The 21,771-nt window shown below is 30.4% G+C and overlaps 1 protein-coding gene across 1 annotated transcript in view; it reads right to left on the minus strand.

The window, feature by feature from the left end:
• Window positions 1-17,770, minus strand: part of LOC123693994 (pyrokinin-1 receptor-like) — a 35,244-nt gene extending 17,474 nt beyond the window's left edge. The window contains exon 1 of the mRNA XM_045639283.1: window positions 17,541-17,770. The gene's annotated coding sequence lies outside the window, so the exon portion shown is untranslated. The remainder of the gene's footprint in view (window positions 1-17,540) is intronic.
• Between the last annotated feature and the right edge of the window lie 4,001 nt (window positions 17,771-21,771).

The following is a 21,771-nucleotide window of genomic DNA, read 5'->3' on the forward strand; positions in this document are numbered from 1 at the left end:
TTTATAAAGGAATATTCAAAAAATTATGCCGTCAAGATGTTTCTGAACACGTCATTTTAGTGCACGTACACGTAAGTAAAATATATTTTTAAAACTAACAAAGTAATGTATATCAACAAGTAATAACGGCAGTTCAAATCCTCGGTTTGAAACTTGGTCGATATTAAATAAATAAAAACTACACTTATATTCCGAAGTTCATTCTTTATTGAGCTCTTCAGAGCGTAAGTGTTCTTGACTGTTGGATTTCTTTGAATTTCTAGAGCTATTTTTTTATAGAAAATCTAAGATCCTTGCAATGGCCCTTAATTTAATAATTCAATCCGTGATTTATTCATTGTTTTTGCTGGTATTGTCGCAACTCACAATATCGTTCTATAAGTTTAAAATCTAAGGATATAAAAAAAGTCGGGTTAGTTGAACAACTTAAAATTCAAGAAAGTCTGAGCGGATTTAAAAGAATTAATTGTAATGTTAGAACTTTAAATTAACTTAAAAAATATATACATCGTAGGTATCTTCTATTCTAGCTCCAATGACTTATGTAGGTAATGGTTTGAGTATGTAACTAAAATAAGACTTTATGTGCCCTTTTTATTAAATAGATGTTTTATTATCTGTGTCTTACAGTCTTTGTCAATATTATCACATGGACTAAGTTTTATAATTGTACTAGCTGTTGCCCGCAGCTTCGCCTGCGTGGAAAAGATAAATTTTCATGGTACAAACTTTCATCCCCTATTTGATCTCCTTGGGGGATGAATTTTCTTAAATCCTTTCTTAGGGGACGCCTACGTTATGGCATCTACCTGCATGCCAAATTTCAGCCCGATACGTCCAGTAGTTTGGGCTGTGCGTTGATAGATCACTATATCAGTCACCTTTGAGTTTTATATATATGTATGTATATAGATTTGTTGTATGAACAAGGTGAATTTGAAAATAGTCTACTATTTTAACGACTCTACTATTTAAAATCCTTTTTTACAAAAAAAGCATAACTTAAATATAGGTATCATTTCTCTTCTGCTATTTCCGGAGTACTGAACGTAAAAAAACAGGAAAATTATAAATTGCACATCTTATCATTTTAACCAGGACGATAGGTATTTACGAATATAACTCATGTGAGTATGACTAACAAGTATAATTATTAATATTTTATGTAATAATTAATAATTATTAAGAGTTAACTACATAAAGGAAAATATTATTTGTGCTAATTATAATTAACAAGTCACTTGCAAGTCTTGCAACGGTGTTCATTAAATTATTTTATCAAACGAATAGTGACTGTGATGTGTGCTCATAATTGAATTATGACATAGTACTGTGTCTGAATAACTTATATCTGCAGTGCCTATGTATTTTAATTTTAATATGTAAGTTACGAAAAGAGCGATGTGATGAATTTAACATAAAATTTGGACGAATTGCCATAAATTGTACAATTTGTGGTAGCGAAGACAACAAAAAGCGTCGATTAAAAGTGGACATCCTTAGCTTTGGACATAATCGTATTCATGTAAGTGCTTTCATTTAAACCAATTTATTTTATTAATAATGATTTTATAAACTGTATAAGTATACTTTCACATGCATTAGATGCACAAATGTAAATATCACTAAATCTTTAAAAAATAATTTATTTCATGTTTGTTCATTGAACGTTCTTGGGACTTTCTTCACTTTAGAAAATGACAAGATGTCACGTTCTTCAACATTTAGGAACAGTATGGGAAAAGGAAGACTGTATAAAAATTAAATTACTGCTCGAATTTAGGTGGAGTGTTGACAATATTATTGGAATTTATTTACTTTAATTTTGACTGAATTTATTAAATAATTTCTGACTTTAATTCATACTTAATTCAACACATTATTCAGTTAAAAGTATGCAATACACCATATAATTATTTAATTTAATAAAAATATTATGGGAGTTATAGTAGAATATTAAAACCTACACACGACAAAATCAATAGATACATACTGTATGTTACGTCTATTCCCAAAATCCCGGGAACCTTGTATGCTTTATTTGCCGCTGTTTGTTTATTCCTATAAACTATAAACGGAAAGGCAGGTTCGATTTCTTGTTTGAATATGTATCTAGTTGTAGTAGGTTCTAGTACGTTCATGAATTCTTCTCTCATTGCCACGATATCGGACGAAGTCTCAGATAAATCGTTGTAAATAAAAAAAAAAAAATTGGAGCATTGAACACACAATGTGTTAATTTTTTTCGTGCAACAGTTATGAAAATTATTATATTAATATTTAAAACATATGAAAAAATCCTCTACAGGTAGAGTACCTAAGTATACTGGTTATTTACAAGAAGTAAAGGATTTCAAGTATTTATTGTTTGACAGTTGACACGCATCAGTCATCACGCATGTTCAAGACGCATGTTTATTGTGCAATATCTATCTTATCGACTTTATTTGGAGGCACTGCAACAGCGAAGTCTACCTTCCGCCCAGGGGGACAAGTGTAGGGATGCGTTTCTACAATATTGTAGACATATTACTGTAGTCGTAGTCAACCAAATAAATAGTGTGTGATATTAGTTTTAGCTCTTTTACTGTGATATAGGATTAAGTTGAGTGTTTTTGTGCCGTCTTTTATTGAATTGGTTATAATAATTTTGATTTAAATTTTATAGAATTCTTAAGCAATTAGTGTACTTATTTAGTCATTTTATTGTAATTTATACCAGTATTTTTATTTTTTTTTGTAATTTAGGTACCAGTATTTTATATTGTATTTTAAAATTATTTGTGCAAAAAATAAAAATAAAAAAAAACAGCGAAGTCTCAGTTTATTGCCCTTCTCGATACATCCTATGGTTAAGTACTATTAATTATTATTATCATGTATGATGTATATCTCAGATTACAAAATAAAGTACAGATGGAGCATGACAACCGCCCGTCGCCCTTGTCAAAGAAAATACGAAATCAAAAACAAATACGTCGCTGCACCAGTGCTATAGCGCATAAAGTGTCATGCAATACGTCAAAAAGGGTTTGCAATTTTAGTAAAAAATGCCGTCTTGTGATAATAAAACGCTGTAAAATTTGTTCCCGAAAACAAAAAAAAAGATAAAACATCGTTTCACAGGTTTTCTGTAGATTATTTGGCTGATTTATTTCTTTAATACGAATAATAATTTTACAGATATGAAGGAATACAAAACTTCAACGTATGTTGCCAGTATTTTGAAAATGAATTTGCCATTTTTATTGGTAAAACGGTAAAATGGTTAAAAGATCTTCAGAGTAATGCTGTTGGATTTTTCGATCGTGGATGTGATTATTTGTATAGTACACTAAAGGTTCATGATAATTATTAGATTATTTTAATAAGCATAATACATTATTTTGTTACTTGTATAAAGCTTAAAAACGTCATAGTCGTTTTCGCTAGCGATTTAATTTATGTGAACTCCATGATGGATATATGATGAAAATAAAATGTCCCGTATTCTCGACTAAAAACTACCGCTATTCGTATTCATATATTATGAAAAATAAAAAATAATATAATTATTATAGTTAATATTGAAACTTTTTTTATGTAATTTATTTAATAAAAAATTGAATACAATTATTTTGTCCATATATAGTAGGCATGTACTTTATGTAATAAAAGAATTTAAATAAAAATTAAAACTTGACTTCTCATTTATGTACCTATATAGCCTACGTCACTACCGCCACTAACATAATAATTCAGATCATTGCAATGAAACCTCACAACTCAAAATCGGTCCAACGGTTTATACTGCAGGGCGTGTCAAAGAAATATTATACATACATCCATAAACTCGAAAAACATAACCCTCTTTTTTCCGTAGTCGGGGAAAAATTTGGGAAATTTTTCAATATCTGGCAACATTACACGCACACAGAAGCACCGTGTACATACAGTGCAGCGGCGAAATGACAGCACACATAGCTTTTTTGAAAATGACGATAATTTTTTCGGTTTAGTTCGGCAACGCTCCATCTGTCTTTTATTTTGTAATCTAAGATGTATATGATATGCATAATAATGGAATGTCAATGCTTTTAAAATTTTAGATGTATCTGGGCTTTGTAGACAACTAATTTACTTGACAACTAAAAGTGAGGGTTCGTAGTCCGAACAAATTTTTTACCTAGTACTACACGTACTATATTGTAGGTATAGACAATCTTCTTAATACATATATATAAATCTCGTGTCACAATGTTTGTCCTCAATGGACTCCTAAACCACTTAACCGATTATAATAAAATTCGCACACCATGTGCAGTTCGATCCAACTTGAGAGATAGGATAGTTTAAATCTCAAATCGTTTTAGAGAAAGCGGGCGAAGCCGCGGGAGGTAAGCTAGTGCTTATATAGGTAAATATCTACTCAAAAGGATGTGTTGACAAATAAATCATTACAAAGTTGTCCTTGTTCGACAAATTATGACCAATATAAGCTTCTATTAGCATTCATGATTATTTAAATAATATATCTGTTCAATCACATGATTAAGAAACGTCCTATAATATCTATGGTTATATAAAGATTTTGCGAGCAATAATATTTCCATGCTTATTAATATATTATTATAATTAAAAATGTATTCAAATAATTGTATAACCGCAAGTACTCACATTGATATGAATTATTGTAGAGTCTATATATATATATATATGCACGTGTGAGTTGCGATTTCTTTTCCAATATCCTCAAAAATACAAATTAAAAACCCAAGTTTTTAAATAATTCTTAAGTCAAAGTAAAAACTGTTTTTTTTCATATTGTTTAAAATCACAGAAAAAAAACAGAATTTGAATTTATAATTAAAACCAATAAGCAAGGAATTAATGAAATGCCTGTGTAATTTAAATAGACTTGCCGTGTTATTACAACGCAATTACCTTAGATATTATGTTTTGATTCTTACAACTAGTAGGTTTTTCTCACTGATAAATTTTTCCTTTTCCTAGAAGTGTATCGGTCAATTGCCCTTTATTAAACAATTAAATTACACGCGTAAAAACATGAAACGTGAAATAGATATAGGTACCTACACTTTGAGATATCTCGAGTTTTATTTTTGAAGTGAAACATCTTTAGGGACGTTGAGAGAAAAATTTCAAGGACGCGTAAGGGCAATACCGTCACATCATGGAGAAAGGTGACGATTTTAGTATCTTTGAATCTTGCCAAAGAAGACTTTTTTATATAATTTAATCTTAGTAAAACATTTTTGTTATATTAAACGATATTCACGTTATAATCATAATGATATAATAATGTAATGTAGGCAATGGAGGCTTCAGAATTTTCTCGAAGTATTTGTTTATCAGTAAAAAGAGTGGTGTTTTTACGGCTTATTTTCTTGTCGTTGTCATTAAAGTAATCCCAAGGAAGGTCAAGGTTAGATAATAAAATTGTTGAATCCTGAAAATATTAATTTTGTGGTAAAGACTTCGCCACATAAAATACTTTAGTCGTTCAATAAAATTATTACCAGTTGTGTTCAATGACTCTACCTATTTACATATAATATAGAAGTGTTTGTCAAATAAAATAAAAACTGTTTTACTTCTTAATAAAAAAATGTAATTGATATACTTAACTACTATCTAGGTCCTACGCTTTCACGTGAGGATCAAAGCCAGCAATTCGTACCTATTGGCAGTTTTTTTTGGCAAGAGTGATCATTATAACTTTATCATGTCGATGTCACTTCATACAAAGGATATCAGTTCTATAATATAAAAATGAATCCCAAAATGTGTTGGTAAGCGCATAACTTGAGAACGGCTTAACCGATTTCGTTAATTCTTTTTTTATAATATTCCTTGAAGTTTGAGGATGGTTCTTATTTAGAGAAAACGTGAATATGTACCACGGGCGAAGCCGGGGCGGACCGCTAGTTTTTTATATAAAAATAATTTCCGTTGCATATAATATAATTATAAGCAGTAGATTATAGGTACTTAAAGACTGCAAAAATAAAATAATAGACGTGGCCTCGCAGTTGTCGCGATGTAAGCCGATGATTTTATGCATATTAAGTGTATAAAGTATTCAATGAATGAGTTAAGTAACATGAGCTGTGCGTTTATTATACAGATATATCTAATAGCTTTCCACCCGCGGCATCGCCCGCGCAGTCAAAGAAAAACCCGCACAGTTCCCGTTCCCGTGGGATTTCCGGGATAAAACCTATCCTATGTCCTTTCTCGGGTATCAAAATATCTCTATACCAATTTTCATGCAAATTGGTTCAGTAGTTAAGGCGTGATTGAGTAACAGATAAACAGACTTTCTACTAGACTACTTTCGCATTTAGAATATATATGTATGGATTAACACTTCCTTGAGAAATCTATATCTATAATCTATATACTATGTATTTTTACCTAATCTTTTTATATGTGTATTTAAAGTTACACATTGTTTCATTTGCAAATAGAATAACATTAATAAATGAGTTTAAAATAACATTGTTCATTCACCTCTATAGGAACGCTACAAAACACAAAAATTAATGTCGATTTGTTTAGGATTATCCCATGATTTCATCGGAAATTTCGGGGCTCGAAAATAGAGATATTATGTGTCAGTAGAGTTAGTATGTATCCTTTACTTTTCCCATTTTAATAAAATCTCACCCATTAAACGGTTAGCCGCTATTACCACAAAACCGCACACACTACGGTTGAAAAAGTGTTCCGTCTATAAACGTAAGCTCTTTAAAAAAAAGGCAGAGGTGAAACATCGATATTACTTTGCACGACGATTTTAGTAAAAACACTACTGCCTATAGGAACATTTAAAAAAAATCCGCGATTTAAAATAAAAAAATCGCAATATACCTCACTCATAATAGATATATTTCTACTAATAGACGCGAAATATGATTTCGATAGGATAAAAGCATCTGAAAAGTAAGTTATGTGAATAATAATAATTGTCAAAGTAACAACTTTTTACAGGATAATGTTCGAGCTTAATACTAGAAACTTTACAGATATTTTTGGCTTTCATTTACTAGTTTAATTTTACACCTAAGTATACATATAAAGCTGTTACAATTTAATTATGTCTAGAATGACGTCACAATTCTGTCAGTATTGAAAATGTCTCCCAAGTTTGAAGCACACTTCATACCTTGTTGTTTTTACCTACCTATATTATACCTTGATGTTTTTGCACAATATTTGCACAGTGGTATGATTGTTTTTATAAATTGTTGTAATAGTAGTTAATTTTATAAAATGGTTTTATATAAAGTGATTCTTACATATATTCAATGAATGTTTAAAATTCGTTTTTGAATGATCACTAAATTGTAACTAATGAATTTAAGTCAAACAAACACAAGTTGAAGTGAACTTTTTATAAGCTAACCCGACAGACGTTGACGTCTTCGCACAAATTGGCAAACCCGTGAAGTTAACAGGCCTTAACTTTCCTTTTCCGTTTGATAATGTACCTTTAATTTACCAATCTTCAATATCTATTGTTTTAATAGAAAATTAATTTCATTACGGAATTTCTGTTTGTAATAGAAATTATATAGCGTCCAAATTTAGAGAGAAAGTTACAAACGAACGGATTTCCAAACAAGCTCAAATTGCAGCTAGTTATTAACGCGTCAAATATTCGCAATTCAAACTTTTATTTCGATGTTATCCTGCTAGTATGAATCTCCTATTATTTATACTTTCATTATTGCGAATTATGACTTATATACATAATAGGTATTTGTTTATTTCTACAATATAGCTTGGATAAATATATAAAGAAAGAGAATGTTTCTATTTTTTATATGGCGAGTTGCGTTTTGCACTGGATAAAAAGCTGACATGTGAAATGCTTTTTCTTTCCGGAAGCAGAGTCTTTTGAAAAGCAATTGTGATTTGATGGAATTTTTATGGAGATAATGGTTCATCCAAATGTATAAATTTTAATTGATTGCCATGTGTTTTATTAGTAAAACGAAATGTGAGTTATATTTCATTAAAATTAATGGATGTACTCGCTTAATCTAGATTCTAATGTGTCTGTTTACACAAAGCTTTTATTATGCTAATGGCCAATAAATACAGCGATGGATCTAAGTATTTCGAATGGCGGATTTCTATTTTTTGAATAGTCAAAATAACACTTAGCTATTAACAAAATAATTTTGTTTTCTATTTTCTCGGTATATCTAAGGTTAAAAATTTGAACACTAGAGCTTTTGAAATGACGCAAATTTTTAAACGCTTTCAGCATAAAAAGCTTCCTATTTCTGCTTATCATTAGTAATAGAAAATTTTCGAACTGGTAACAGACAGTATACAAGTATGCTAACCTGGTAGTTATTTGCAGTTTAAAAAGAGAGATACTCCATAAGAGGCAAGAAAATGAATTTCAGTATCTTTCAATTCCAGACTTTTCTAGAAGGCTAACTGTTAAACCACCGTACGAAGAGCGATATAGAATATTAAAAAAAAAACATTCCAAAATGCGGCAAATGTAACCAAGAATCTTCGATAAACAATTCGTTATTAGGAATTCGTAACAACTGAGAGACAAAATTCTCAGATTGAGATCGTTCAAGTTGCGATTCAACACATTTTCTCATCTGAAGAAAAATAAATCAGCGAAAATAGATGTTTACCTCCACGCCATACAGTTACTTTGATATTAATGATTTACCTACATCGAAGCGGCCAAAACAAACATTAGCTATATTAAAGAATATTATGTATCGTCTATATTCAGTTCAATAATTTATCGGTAAATTGTTCCAATAAAATTAATTATAGGTAAATAAAAAATCATAATAATATAATATTTGAATGGTTGTTTGACTGGGAAGATAATTTTATTTTTAAGGCGCTGCCCTGAGCAAGCATTTCATTCCACTCACACATACACGCCGCGCCACAGCTGCAGCCCGACGCCATACGCGAATCATTACGAACGGGCCTCGGCCGGTAGTGTCGGTACACAGGCGTTCACGCACACATGCGTACGTTTTTGGTTTGGGAATAAGAATTTGCGATTTACACGAAATCAATCTATTGATTGGACTAAAAAAATAACACAGTATTATATTAGTATGTTGCTTGTAGAATTATTTGCCGAAAAAACAGAATGATTGCGTGTAGTTTAGTATGGTTTTTAAGCATCAAAAGATTTTTTTAGAGGTACCTTTGAGATTTTTTTCTATCGAGTAAAATAAGTTGTATTGTGTTTTCAACACACTATCGAACTAGTTTATCTCCTGAAGAATATCATATATTTATCTGAGATTTTTTACTGCAGTTAATCATATACTTTAAAGCATTATAATTTAGCAGCAAACTCGCGTTTTGCTCTACTAGGCACCTTAACGAAAAACCAGATAATTCATAGATAGCCGATAGCGCCAAAACTTGATAAAATATTAGATAGATTTTAGTCTAAAATTACATAATATATAACGCAAATTTCATCTTGGTATTAGGTACTTCTTTTTCTCTTAATTAATGGCTCCACCCACTAAGATCGTGTGATAAAGTAGGTAAGTTGTTTAATTTCTCGTTCCCAAGTTTAGGGCGAAGGTAGAGGCTTGCGCACTTCGAATTATAATTAAATGATACTACTAAAATTACAATTCTGATTATGTAAAAAATATGACTCATTTATAATAACGAAATATTTTTGGGACATCAATATTTTTAACATTGCACGTTGTTGCGGGATATTCGCCTTAATAGGCGCATAATACACACAATAGCAATTGTAATACATAAACATGATTTGATTATAACATACTATTTTGCTCTCCTGGCATGTTTTTTATGTATTTATTAATTGACTTGTCAATCAGCGCATCAAGGCAAAATATTGTACTTTGATCCATATAGATAATAATCATCATATTATTTCATAGCCGATTTGTTGTATGTTTTATAGTAATTCGTATAATGTTAACTATTATGTTTCAATTGTGAAATAGTTATAATGTTCGTTCGTTAATTCGACGAAAAAATAAAATTTGCGTAATCTGATACCCCTTGATGTTTTACCAGCATATTCGTGAAACAATGAATGATATTTAATTTATGTTGACAATAATTTAATCTCTATTATAGCGTAATTATTCAATTTCTGTTAAGTTTGTGTAATAAGAATAATTTATAAGAATTAATGTTTAGTTGGCTTGAACGAATTATATGAATCTTCGTTCGAATTGTACAATTATAAATAATTTGTAAGCATAATATTAAATATATTCTTGAGTGATATGCTCAATTCCTTCTTTTACTATTATAGCAACTAGACCGTAATAATAGCTTGCAAAGATAAGGAAGTTAATTATTAGTAAATTACTATGTCATATAAAATAAGACCTCATTAGCCAGACGGCAACTTGTGTGAATAAAATGTCATTACAATTGCATTGTCCGCAGGGAATTTAGACATGTAATGAAATGGCAATCATCTTTGTCCGGAATTTAATATAAAATACCGGACGTCAGTTCATTGTTAAGAAATATGCTATTTAATAAAGGCCCAATTTACATGACTCAAATTTCTTGCTTATTGAAGCAATAAATGACTTGTTCAGTCTAGATAAGTATTATGTTATGCTATTGATTTGCTGTACAAGTTTTGATTTAAAAATGCTCGGTATTTTCATTCCATTTTTTTCTTATATCAGTGAACAGTTGCATACAACTATTGTAAGTCCATTTATCTATCTTGAAAATACGTAAGTATTTCATATTAGAATATAAATAAATATTCTTACGTGTTTATACTCTGGGGTCCTTACTCCTTGTTCCTGAGTTAGGTAAAAAGGTCGCAACCACGTATAAAAATAATATATTTTTTTAATAATGAAGACGGACCGAAATAATGAAAAGTAAATCATATTCGCAAATTATAATATTTAATAAAAAATATCCTGCTTATAAAGCTACATATATTTTTTATATATTCTTATAAAGCTAAATATGTAGATAATTATCTACATATTTTTTACTTATTATAAAATATTATAAAAAAATGACTTGAACAGCGATGCATCAGCATTATTTGTGAAAACGTCTATAATTATTAATTACTTGTATATGATTTATTGCATGATAACAAGATTTATTAATTTGATCATTCGTAACCTTGAATGGCCAAATTATAAATCAATTTTGCATTTAAAGAATTTTAAAGAGGTTCGATATTTAAACAAGTATAAGTATAAAACAGTGTAGCTATACATATAATAAGTATTGATTTGAGATCGAATTATCTAGAAACCGTTACAAAATTTCAAGATGAAAATTTAAGGCTGTAGGTAGGTAAACAAAGTCGTCGAAAACAATGAATTATCCTTTTGAAACGATGTATGGGTGGGAAAAAAGTCAATACCTATTTCCTCCATCAATCACCTAATTCATTCTGCGGATCGAGAATGATACGGGCTGAACAACACGACAAATATGCAATCCGAAATAACCAAATATAATGCTAATATTGATAGATCTGTTTCGTTTCATTTCATTTAAGTAACTCAACGAAACTTTTGAGCCATTATTTGCTGCGAGAATTTTAAGTCAACTTTTTGGATATTTTTAAAAGTTATTATTGTGTTTGATATAAATTTAAAGTTGTCTGATATCTGTAATAGTTGCGGAATAATCACATGTGTAAACTTAACGATAACACCCCTTATATTATTATAACAGAAGAATTATTGCAGTTTTATAATATTAATTATTGTATCACTGACAAGTTATATACTTAATATTAATTATTATATTACTGATTTATGTGATGACCTAGGCTATAGTGGTCTTTCATAATAAACCACATAAACTGAAAAATGAATGTGCAATGCAAATAAATAAATTGTCTTTGAATAATACTTGTTTAAACATTTCATAATAATTACTCTCCACATCTCAATAATATATATAATATAAATCTCGTGTCACAATGTTTGTCCTCAATGACTCCTAAACCACTTAACCCATTATAATAAAATTCGCACACCATGTGCAGTTCGATCCAACTTGAGAGATAGGATAGGTAGTTTAAATCTCAAATCGTTTTAGAGAAAGCGGGCGAAGCCGCGGACAGTAAGCTAGTTGAAATATAATAATCTCGTAAAAACGTTTTCCATTTTAACACGTGACCCTTAATATGTTTCTTTGGTATACAAACTAATGTTATAAATGCGAAAGTGACTCTGTCTGTTACACAATCACGCCTTAACTGCTGAACCAATTTGCATGAAATTTGGTATAGAGATATTTTGATACCCCAGTAAGAACATAGACTACTTTTTACCCCAGGAAATAGGGAAATAGGTCCCGGGAATCCCACGGGAACGGGAGCTATGCGGGATTTTCTTTGACTGCGCGGGCGAAGCTGCGGGTGGAAAGCTAGTATTATATAATTCAGACTTCATTCAGAATAATCTATTTTTAAATATATTCTAATTGGCATCCAGTTTTATACTCATTACCGGAAAAGCTGGATTTATAGCTTCTTTATATTTACGATTCACTGTTAGACAAGGTTAGGTATTTTTAAATTTATTTTGACGTTGGCCTTTTTAAGTGAGTGTCGACTACCTATCGTATAAGCCTTAAGACAAAGTGGGAAACTCTCAGCTGGGAATTTTCTAAATCCTCACAGGAGAATATTGTCTATAAGTCTTTTCCCAGTATATTGTCGTTTATAAATGACCTGATGATGAATAATGTATTTATAAATGACCGTATTTATTCTTATTTTTATTATGAAACCCGTTTTTAATAGGTAATTATTTTAACATTGAATTAGACGAAATATATTTTTTTATCTGTGCTAACCAAATTCGTGCTCTTTGTCGTAGATAACAAATAACGTATGAATATAACCATTAGACATGATAAAAAACAAGCTTTTCGTTATATGAAATGTCTACTATTTTATTCCAACATATTTGAGAATAGTTTAAATATGTAGATCTGAAAGCATACAATTTTTATGCATACTTTGTAGTTTGAGTTATGCTCTATAATCTATATCTACTTTTTCAGAAATAGATTTTGTTTTCAACATTGCAATGTTGCCTGCAAAAAATAATATCGCTCATATTTTGTACCTAGATAGAGTCAGTGTGCATATTTCTGTTTATTATTATAAATATAGCGTCAAAACAATTTTATTTTAATTCAATTACAAAATAATTCCATAAAACCATATTTTAGCACTGTTAACTAACCTTCAGCCCGCGGAATCATTCGATTGACCTTAAAAATTTCGTCAATCAATCGATCACTTAAACTAACAAAACAAACAAGTAACAAATACAAACTTTAACATTTACTTGAGGACACAATAGAGTATGATATTATTAGATCATAGAGAGAGCAGAATAGAAAAAATCATAACTCTAAAAATAATCAAAATTGCTATTAATAATAATTCTTAATAGTTTCGTAAGTTTTCAAACTTTCTAAACACTGTAATTAGCTTGTAATTAGTAAAATATAGCCAAAGTATCAGAAAAATATCTTAGATAGGTACTTGCCCAGGAAGCTGAATATTTTCTTTATCTTTCACCCTTTTCTGTATTTGAAATAGGTATTATTGAATAATTGATTAGCATATTGATCATATTATTACGAGACAGTCGCGTTCAATGATTGATCACTAGCCATTTTCATTTCATTGTGTAATCTGACATTTCATGAGATTGCTATATTTAAGCCATAAGTAAATATAAGTAAAAAATTTTTTTCTTTGTGAGGATCCACAAAATTGTGAAATTGAAAAAGTCCCCTGCAAATTTAAATTACGCAAGTTTTAATGTTTTAAAGTGAAAACAACCTTGTCATATTTTCTAAATTTAGATCATATAAATGGAAAACATTGAAATATCTAATTAAAAGCTTACATGAAAAAAGTTTGCTTTACTCAAACCGCATTTACCTTAAGAGTTAAGGGTATTTGTTAAACCGTTACTTAGGGCTGTTTGAACGTACTTTATTTAATGATTACAGTGTAAGTACACTTATTAATTATTTGAACTAAATATGTTATTAAATTATGTGTATTAAATTTTCATATGTAAAAAATAAAATCCACATATTTTATAAATTCAATTGGCATGGGAGTTAAAGGTTACACACATTTATGAATGAAATAAAGAAAATTAGAAGAAGCCCTCTGTCGTTTATAACATCGTCCTGTGTTATAATATTAATACCGTATTCGTAATATGATTGAGGTGTATTTATACGATCTGTATCCGTATCATTTAAATAGAGTTTAGTATATATATTAATGTATATCTACTCCTAATGCTGGAGTTTCTATAGAATGTTATATTTGAAGGAAAAATCACAAAATAATATATTTAATGCTCGGCAGGTGGTAAGACGTTTTCAAAGAACTTTATGAATACTTTTATGTGGAAGTAATATCACACGGTTCGATCCATGGTTTAACACATTAATATAAAAAATAAAACACTTATTTCAGAATAAAATTTATGCGAAGTAAATTTGTAGTAGGTATTTTTCACCATTTTTCGATGAATATTACAATATACATAGTTTAAAGATATTAAAATTTAATTAAAGAGTATTTGGGCTGCTCTATTAATTTTATGTTCTTTACGAAACATTAAATTAAAGTAAAGCTGTTCAGAAAAAAGCACACAATTGTTATCAAAATAAGTAGATCTTTTCATTACATTACAGGATTTTTGTTTTTAAATAACATCACACAAGCATCACACAATATTATTAGCAAGAGTGTTGACACACCCCACATAATATTGCTCAGGCTACTAATAATTGCGGAAATCAATTACAGCATACAGCAACAAACAATTACTCTAGAGATCAATTAATTAGTAACTCAAGGAATCCGTAATAACAAAGGTTAATCATAAATATCACAAATAAGATTTAAATGGAGAGTCACTTATAGTGTTAAGTACGTACCTACATAAAGATATCGATAAAATAAATTGGCCGTTGTTTAATTTCAACATGTTACTTGCATATTACATGTTGTAACATCACCACTGCACGAACGGTGAAGGAAAACATCGTGAGGAAACCGACTTGTCGAAGAATCAAAAGTTCGACGTCATTTGACCAACCCGCAATTGGCCAGCGTGATGGATGCCTATACCATCATAGAAGGCTCGTGTCCCAGCAGTGGGAACAAATACCTATGGTAACCTATGAGCTGATGACGATGATGATGTTATAATATTAGTAAAAGATTAATTGTGAAGCCGTTTAGATGAAAATTTTAGGCAAAGCTTTTGGGTTTTGTACATCTATCTACGTACAAATTTCGATATGTTATCTATCTATTGCGTATATCTGAATCAATAATTATTATTGTTATGGCATGATCGTGTCAGTTGATATTAACCATGATAAGTAAATTTGTGATTCACCATTCAATTTTGTTTACATCGGGAGACGGGAACTTATGTTTTTAAAAAGCTCTCTTCTTTGCATCAATGATTTAATTAAAATTGACACATTGTTCTCTCACTTTTGTGAATATCTGAAAAATCTCAATAATTTAAGAATTTTAAAGATATTTATTTGCATGCGAAGTGTTTGGTGTAAAATAATGAATAGGTAGGTACTTTATTAGTTCTTCGGTGTATTTGTGAATTGTTATTATTTGCATAAATGAGATATTATTATTCATTATCGCGACTGAAAAAAACTATATATTATGTCTTTTTACAATTTTGTGTTATTGAACATTATTTTAGGTAGAGTTTCATGTAACATTTTTTTAATAATTGAGCCCCGACACGTTTTTACCTTTATACCAGAAAAAAGAATATCAATGTTATTTCATACTTTTACAATAGTAATATTATGATAATTTACTAGGCCTCGAACATGAAAAAAAAGAACACATTTTTAAGGCATAAAATAAATTTAAACTGGTTCTTTACTGTGCAAATTGTCTTATGAATAATGGAGTCACCTTTTGACACCGTACTGTGATTAATGTATTTGGTGAAATTTAACTTTTTCATTCGTTTGCATGTGATAATTATCTTCAGTTTTGTAAATGTTAACTGTATTTTCTAGGGTTTGATTTTACGCGAGCATTATACATTTAGAAATTAAAGACTTTTTAACGGATTTTAAACGCGATTTATTCATTCTATTATTTTCCCGACGTTTCGAACACTTTACAGCGAGCGTGGTCACGGGGAGACTCCTCACGGGGAGATGTTGAAAATAATAGAATGAATAAATCGCGTTTAAAATCCGTTAAAAAGTCTTTAATTTCTAAATGTTAACTGTGAGCTGTATATTATGAGAAACCTAATCGTTACTTGAATATTTTAAACTAATAATAATTTATAAATAACTTATACATAGGTATTACGGTTATATTATAGAAATCAGAAATTGGAATTTGGTAGGTAGAGTTTACTGTACTTGAGTTACGGTAGAGATCAATCCTATTAACGTTCTTATTAGGTCAAGTTCAATTAACAATTTCTATGTTATTAAACAAAATCGGATATGTATTAGTACCTACTTAAATAAGGCATGTCTTACAGAGTTAAGATTTTCTTATTATAATATATACTATATAATATAATATATATATTAATTATATAAAACTCAAAGGTGACTGATATAGTGATCTATCAACGCACAGCCCAAACCACTGGACGTATCGGGCTGAAATTTGGCATGCAGGTAGATTTCATAACGTAGGCGTCCCTTAAGAAAGTATTTTAGAAAATTCATCCCCTAAGGGGGTAAAATAGGGGATGAAAACTTATACCATGAAAATGTATCTTTTCCACGCAAACGAAGCTGCGGGCAACAGTTAGTTGTGAATATAATTACATATATTTTTAGCTTTTGTCATAAAATCTACGTTAAATGTTGATATTTATTTTCACCATGGTATTAATTGATATTGAAGTTGAAATATTTGAAGGAGATAGGTACATAATATACCTATTATGAAACTTAGAATGATTATTTAGGATTAAGCCTGAACAATATCATAAATGATGATAAAAAATACAACGTAGGTATGACATTAATTATTACTACTTTAAGTGTGTTCTGCATTTTTCGAAATATTCTTTAATAAAAATTGTTGAATGAGTCAATGTATTTTATGTTAAATCAGCTTGATTACTACATACCTCTTATATTATCATATCATGAATAGGTATTATTTTTGTTATTAAGCAATTATAATAATTAATGATACCTATTTAATTAAACATGTACCTATATACCATTATCGATTAGGTAGGTATTAGGCCAATATTTTACTTTAAACATTGTTCATCCTTCCATCCTTCTTGCTAAATAAAACCCTGTTCTATTCGATATTCAACAACAGGTAGGAACCACTTATTATAACGATATAAGTAATGTTTACATTCAATAAATTATTTATAAATCGATTTTGGCATTGAGAATTATTAATTAAATAACGTACGTGGAGTTTGAACGTAAAAATTTAAATAAATTTCGGTAACCGCAAAACTTACCTCTGTAATTCAATGTAGAGTAATAAAATCATAGCAATCCAAAGGGGTTTCAATTTCACATAAACAAGTCAAAATTATTATTGTTTATCGGTAATTTTTGTTGTCTGTTATTAACTAAATTTTATAACAATCAGAGGTGGATTCGTAAAGATAGTGCGAAATCGGAAAGGCGCGAAACCTACACTTGCGAACCGTGCTACTCTCGCCGGCCCGACTCGTTCACTGTGGCTCGCGCAGCGTCTTTTCGCCGGAGACTTCATAACAAGTAAACAAACTAACCAAAATAAATATAAACACATTCGGCAGTTAATTCACCATTATACATATTGTCATTATAGGGTTTTTTAAACAATACATGCAGCGACCTTTGGGGTCATCGCTTTAAAATCACTGTCATATTGTCTAGTATTGTAATTATTTCCAGAGAATTAATTACGCACGTGTCCAATGGGTATTTTGCAGCTATTTACCCAGTCATACTAGTTTTTAACGTGAGATGAGAAGAGTTCAAGGAATAGTCAGTAATTTATGCAAAATATGTCAGGTAGCTCAAGTTTATAATAGCTGCAAGGAATTAAGTAATTTTACAAGCGAAGTAAAGTAACATAACGCAATGGTTTTTACAAACATCAAACGTTTATCATAATAAACGTTTAGCAGTTAGCTTTTAATTTCATAATTATAGATATAATGCGTACTATGCTTTATTAGTAATTAGTTAATCCATTATTTATTTATGCTTTTAATTAAATGCATGAATTCTCCGTTCAGGTAGGTATAAAAGCGATACTGTAATATCAAGAAAACTTCGTAAAAATAGCCATTTTTTAAGTATGCAGATCGTATTTGCTACGAACTTTTAGCTCTCTTTTATCAATATTTCATAATTGGATGATAATTGGCTACGTTTTCTCGAAAAAAAATTCTTCTTATATTTTTTTATTTTAGTTTATTTATCTGAAAATATATTTGTATGGGGGTAGAAAAGAGTTCTAATGATCTATACATATAATAAATCTGTAGAAGGGTCAATTCTGTACATTGAAAATATTGAAAAAATAAATAGCAGGGGGTGTTACTGGATCGATACCAAACCCAAATATGTGATTAAAAAAATTTTTGTCTGTCTGTCTGTCTGTCTGTCTGTCTGTCTGTCTGTATGTGAAGGCATCACGTGAAAACTAGCGGTTCGATTTCGATGAAACTTGGTATAATTATACCTTATTATCCTGGGCGTAAAATAGGATACTTTTTATCCTGGAAAAATACGTAGAAAAAAATTAATCTTAATTTTTCAGTTTTATCCATAGACGTTGTTCCGTAGAACCGCGAACACACGTTGCGTATTATTATAGGCCTAGCCGTATTTGGGAATTGGGTCCAATAGATATTTATAAGATTTTATTGTCAGAGGTACCTACTCAAAATGGAGAAATAAACCATCCACGCGAAGACCGACATCCGCGCGGACGGAGTCGCGGGCGGAAGCTAGTTGAAAATATTTCCGAGGATTTATACCTACTTAAAACAGTCTATGAACTTACTTTACGTTCAACCAAATGGAAAAAATATTCATGGAAATAATAACTATAAAAGATGCACTTCAATACAGAGCCATTTAAAATTCTTATCGTAGACTAGCTTCCGCCCGCGACTCCGTCCGCGCGGATGTCGGTCTTCGCGTGGATGGTTTATTTCTCCATTTTGAGTACCTCTGACAATAACATCTTATAAATATCTATTGGACCCAATTCCCAAATACGGCTAGGCTAATAATACGCAACGTGTGTTTTTGCAAATTTTTACCTAGTTTGGGAGTCAGAGACTTCACAGTATTTCAAAATGTAAAACTATTGTCAATAAAGAATTTTTATTTATTTATTTATTTATTTATTATTTATTTATAATGTTGTAAGTATCCATTGTTTATGATAAAGTTTATAATTATCATCTGTTAATTGAATACTATACGGAGGAACAAGAGTGCAATATCTATCTTTGTAAACCACGTTTAAATTCATAAACTGTTTGCCATCATAAATTGCTCATTATATTTTTACCTCAACCATTTAACTTCAATTCCATTCCAACTTGGAAACAAACTAGAAAGCTGATATATTTTAATAGACTTGTAACAACAGGCTACCAGTTACAACGTTACAAGCACGCTTGAATGGAGTTACAAGCCGATGCCTGGTTCGAGCGCTATTAGGAATTTCTATATGAAATTCCTCAATATAAGACTAGAATTTCAATTCAACCCAAAATAGATATACCTTTTGTAAATGTCGAACTATTCCATGAATTAAAAATTAAATAATTGGCAATATAATTATGTAGGATACTTTTATGTATAGGCACATAGCCCGTAGAACCAATGGCCGTTGGGGCAAAAAGGTTCTGGAATGGAGGCCACGAACGGGACGACGAAGCGTGGGACGACCTCCCACAAGATGGACAGACGACCTGGTCCGAGTGGCAGGGAGCCGCTGGATGCAGGCCGCCGGTGACCGGTCGTACTGGAAATCCTTGAGGGAGGCCTTTGTCCAGCAGTGGACGTCCCACGGCTGAAGCGACGATACTTTTATGTACCTACGCTGAATGTGTTTACTATTTCATATTTGTAACGTTCAGTAATACGCTGAAATATTTTAAAACGTTTTCAACGTTAACAAGTTTAATTGCACGAGTCTCGCGTGAAATTGAAAAAAACATATTTTATTCTTTATCAATGAACACGAAGATTGCTTTAGAATATTTCGACAGTGATGTACTATACCGGGATATACTAGGTAAGTATATTTTTTTTAATTATTCCTCGTATTTAATACCTACTTACAATATTCTGAACTAGGTAGTGATAAAAGGTACGATGGAATGGGCAATGAAATTCTATGTTCTGTGGAATTCTTATAAAAAGATTGAGAAAAAATCGTTTCAAAATCTAAATTATATTATCCAAATTTTCGAATAACCATTTTCATCATTATTAGGCGTATAAGAACCACTGACAAATTTTATAATGATCACACATACCTCCTTGTTAAATTCTAGTACATAAGGTTTTTTAATAACTTTTTTTTTTGTTTAACTCTCTACTATATTTCCGCCCTCGGCTTCAGCCGCGTAGTAAAGTATCCAAGCTTCAGCATTCAGGGAAAATAAATTATTTATATTCACAATTATTTTATATCTCAACATAATATAAGAATAAAATAAATTAATAGGTTTGTAAGTTGCAGGAAATGAAACAGGTATCTTCATTTCTCTATTCTTCACAGCACTACATAAGTGTGGAAATTTTCGATGGGCCCTGGAGGGAAAGTACTTGATGAGATTGAATACTGGAGATAGCAAATTCTGCTAAAACGAAGCATTCCTTTATTTTAAAAAAGAATTAGAACTGTATTCGAAGATTTCACGAAAATTCACTTGCTTCAATAGGGAATCGGGAATAAAAATTAAAATAAAATATTTGTTGTTTTAGGGTTGTTTTAGTCTTCGAACGATAGCGTCTCTCATTTCGTAGCATGATTTTTGTCCACCATCACGATTGGTACCTATAATAAAGTTTCCTTAGTAAATGTTGCCACCTTAGAAATTAGGTTTTCAGAAGTAGCCTGTGTGTATAGTTGGGAACTTATTGGAAACAACGAAAGAAAATCGATGATTTCTTTTATAAATTGTATATAATCTTCGGTGGTGAATTCTTCAGTTTAAACACTTTATGTTCGTAATGTTGATATTTTATTCTTGTAAGCTTACAAATAAATAATCATTCTTATTTTCGTGCAAGTGTCATTAATTATTCTGATAGAATTTTCTTATAAACTGACGGTTACGAAAACACCACAAAACACGGTGCTACGTTTTAGCGCCATCTGCATCCGTAGCTCGCATCGACGGTAAAGCGAAAAGTTCCAAATTATTATTTTCGATTAATTTTAAGGTTTAATATTCTTGCTATTTGCTTACAAGAAGAACATCTATGAAAAAAATTCATCTAGTTCAATCAAACAACTATTTATCTTTTGTGTTAGGTATGCATTTTGGCGCCCTTTCCGCCGCCCGCTCCACCTCAGAGCTGGCACTGGCGATGTTTCAGCAATATTTTAACTAGTTTTCTGTTCGGAAAATGTTTCTTATTTTTTAGAAGTTGTATTTAACGAGATATTTGCAAATGACAGGGTGACTGTGTTGTTATATTCTATTTATAAATTTTGCATCTGTG

Source organism: Colias croceus, chromosome 8, assembly GCF_905220415.1.
Source record: "Colias croceus chromosome 8, ilColCroc2.1".
Lineage (NCBI taxonomy): Eukaryota > Metazoa > Arthropoda > Insecta > Lepidoptera > Pieridae > Colias > Colias croceus.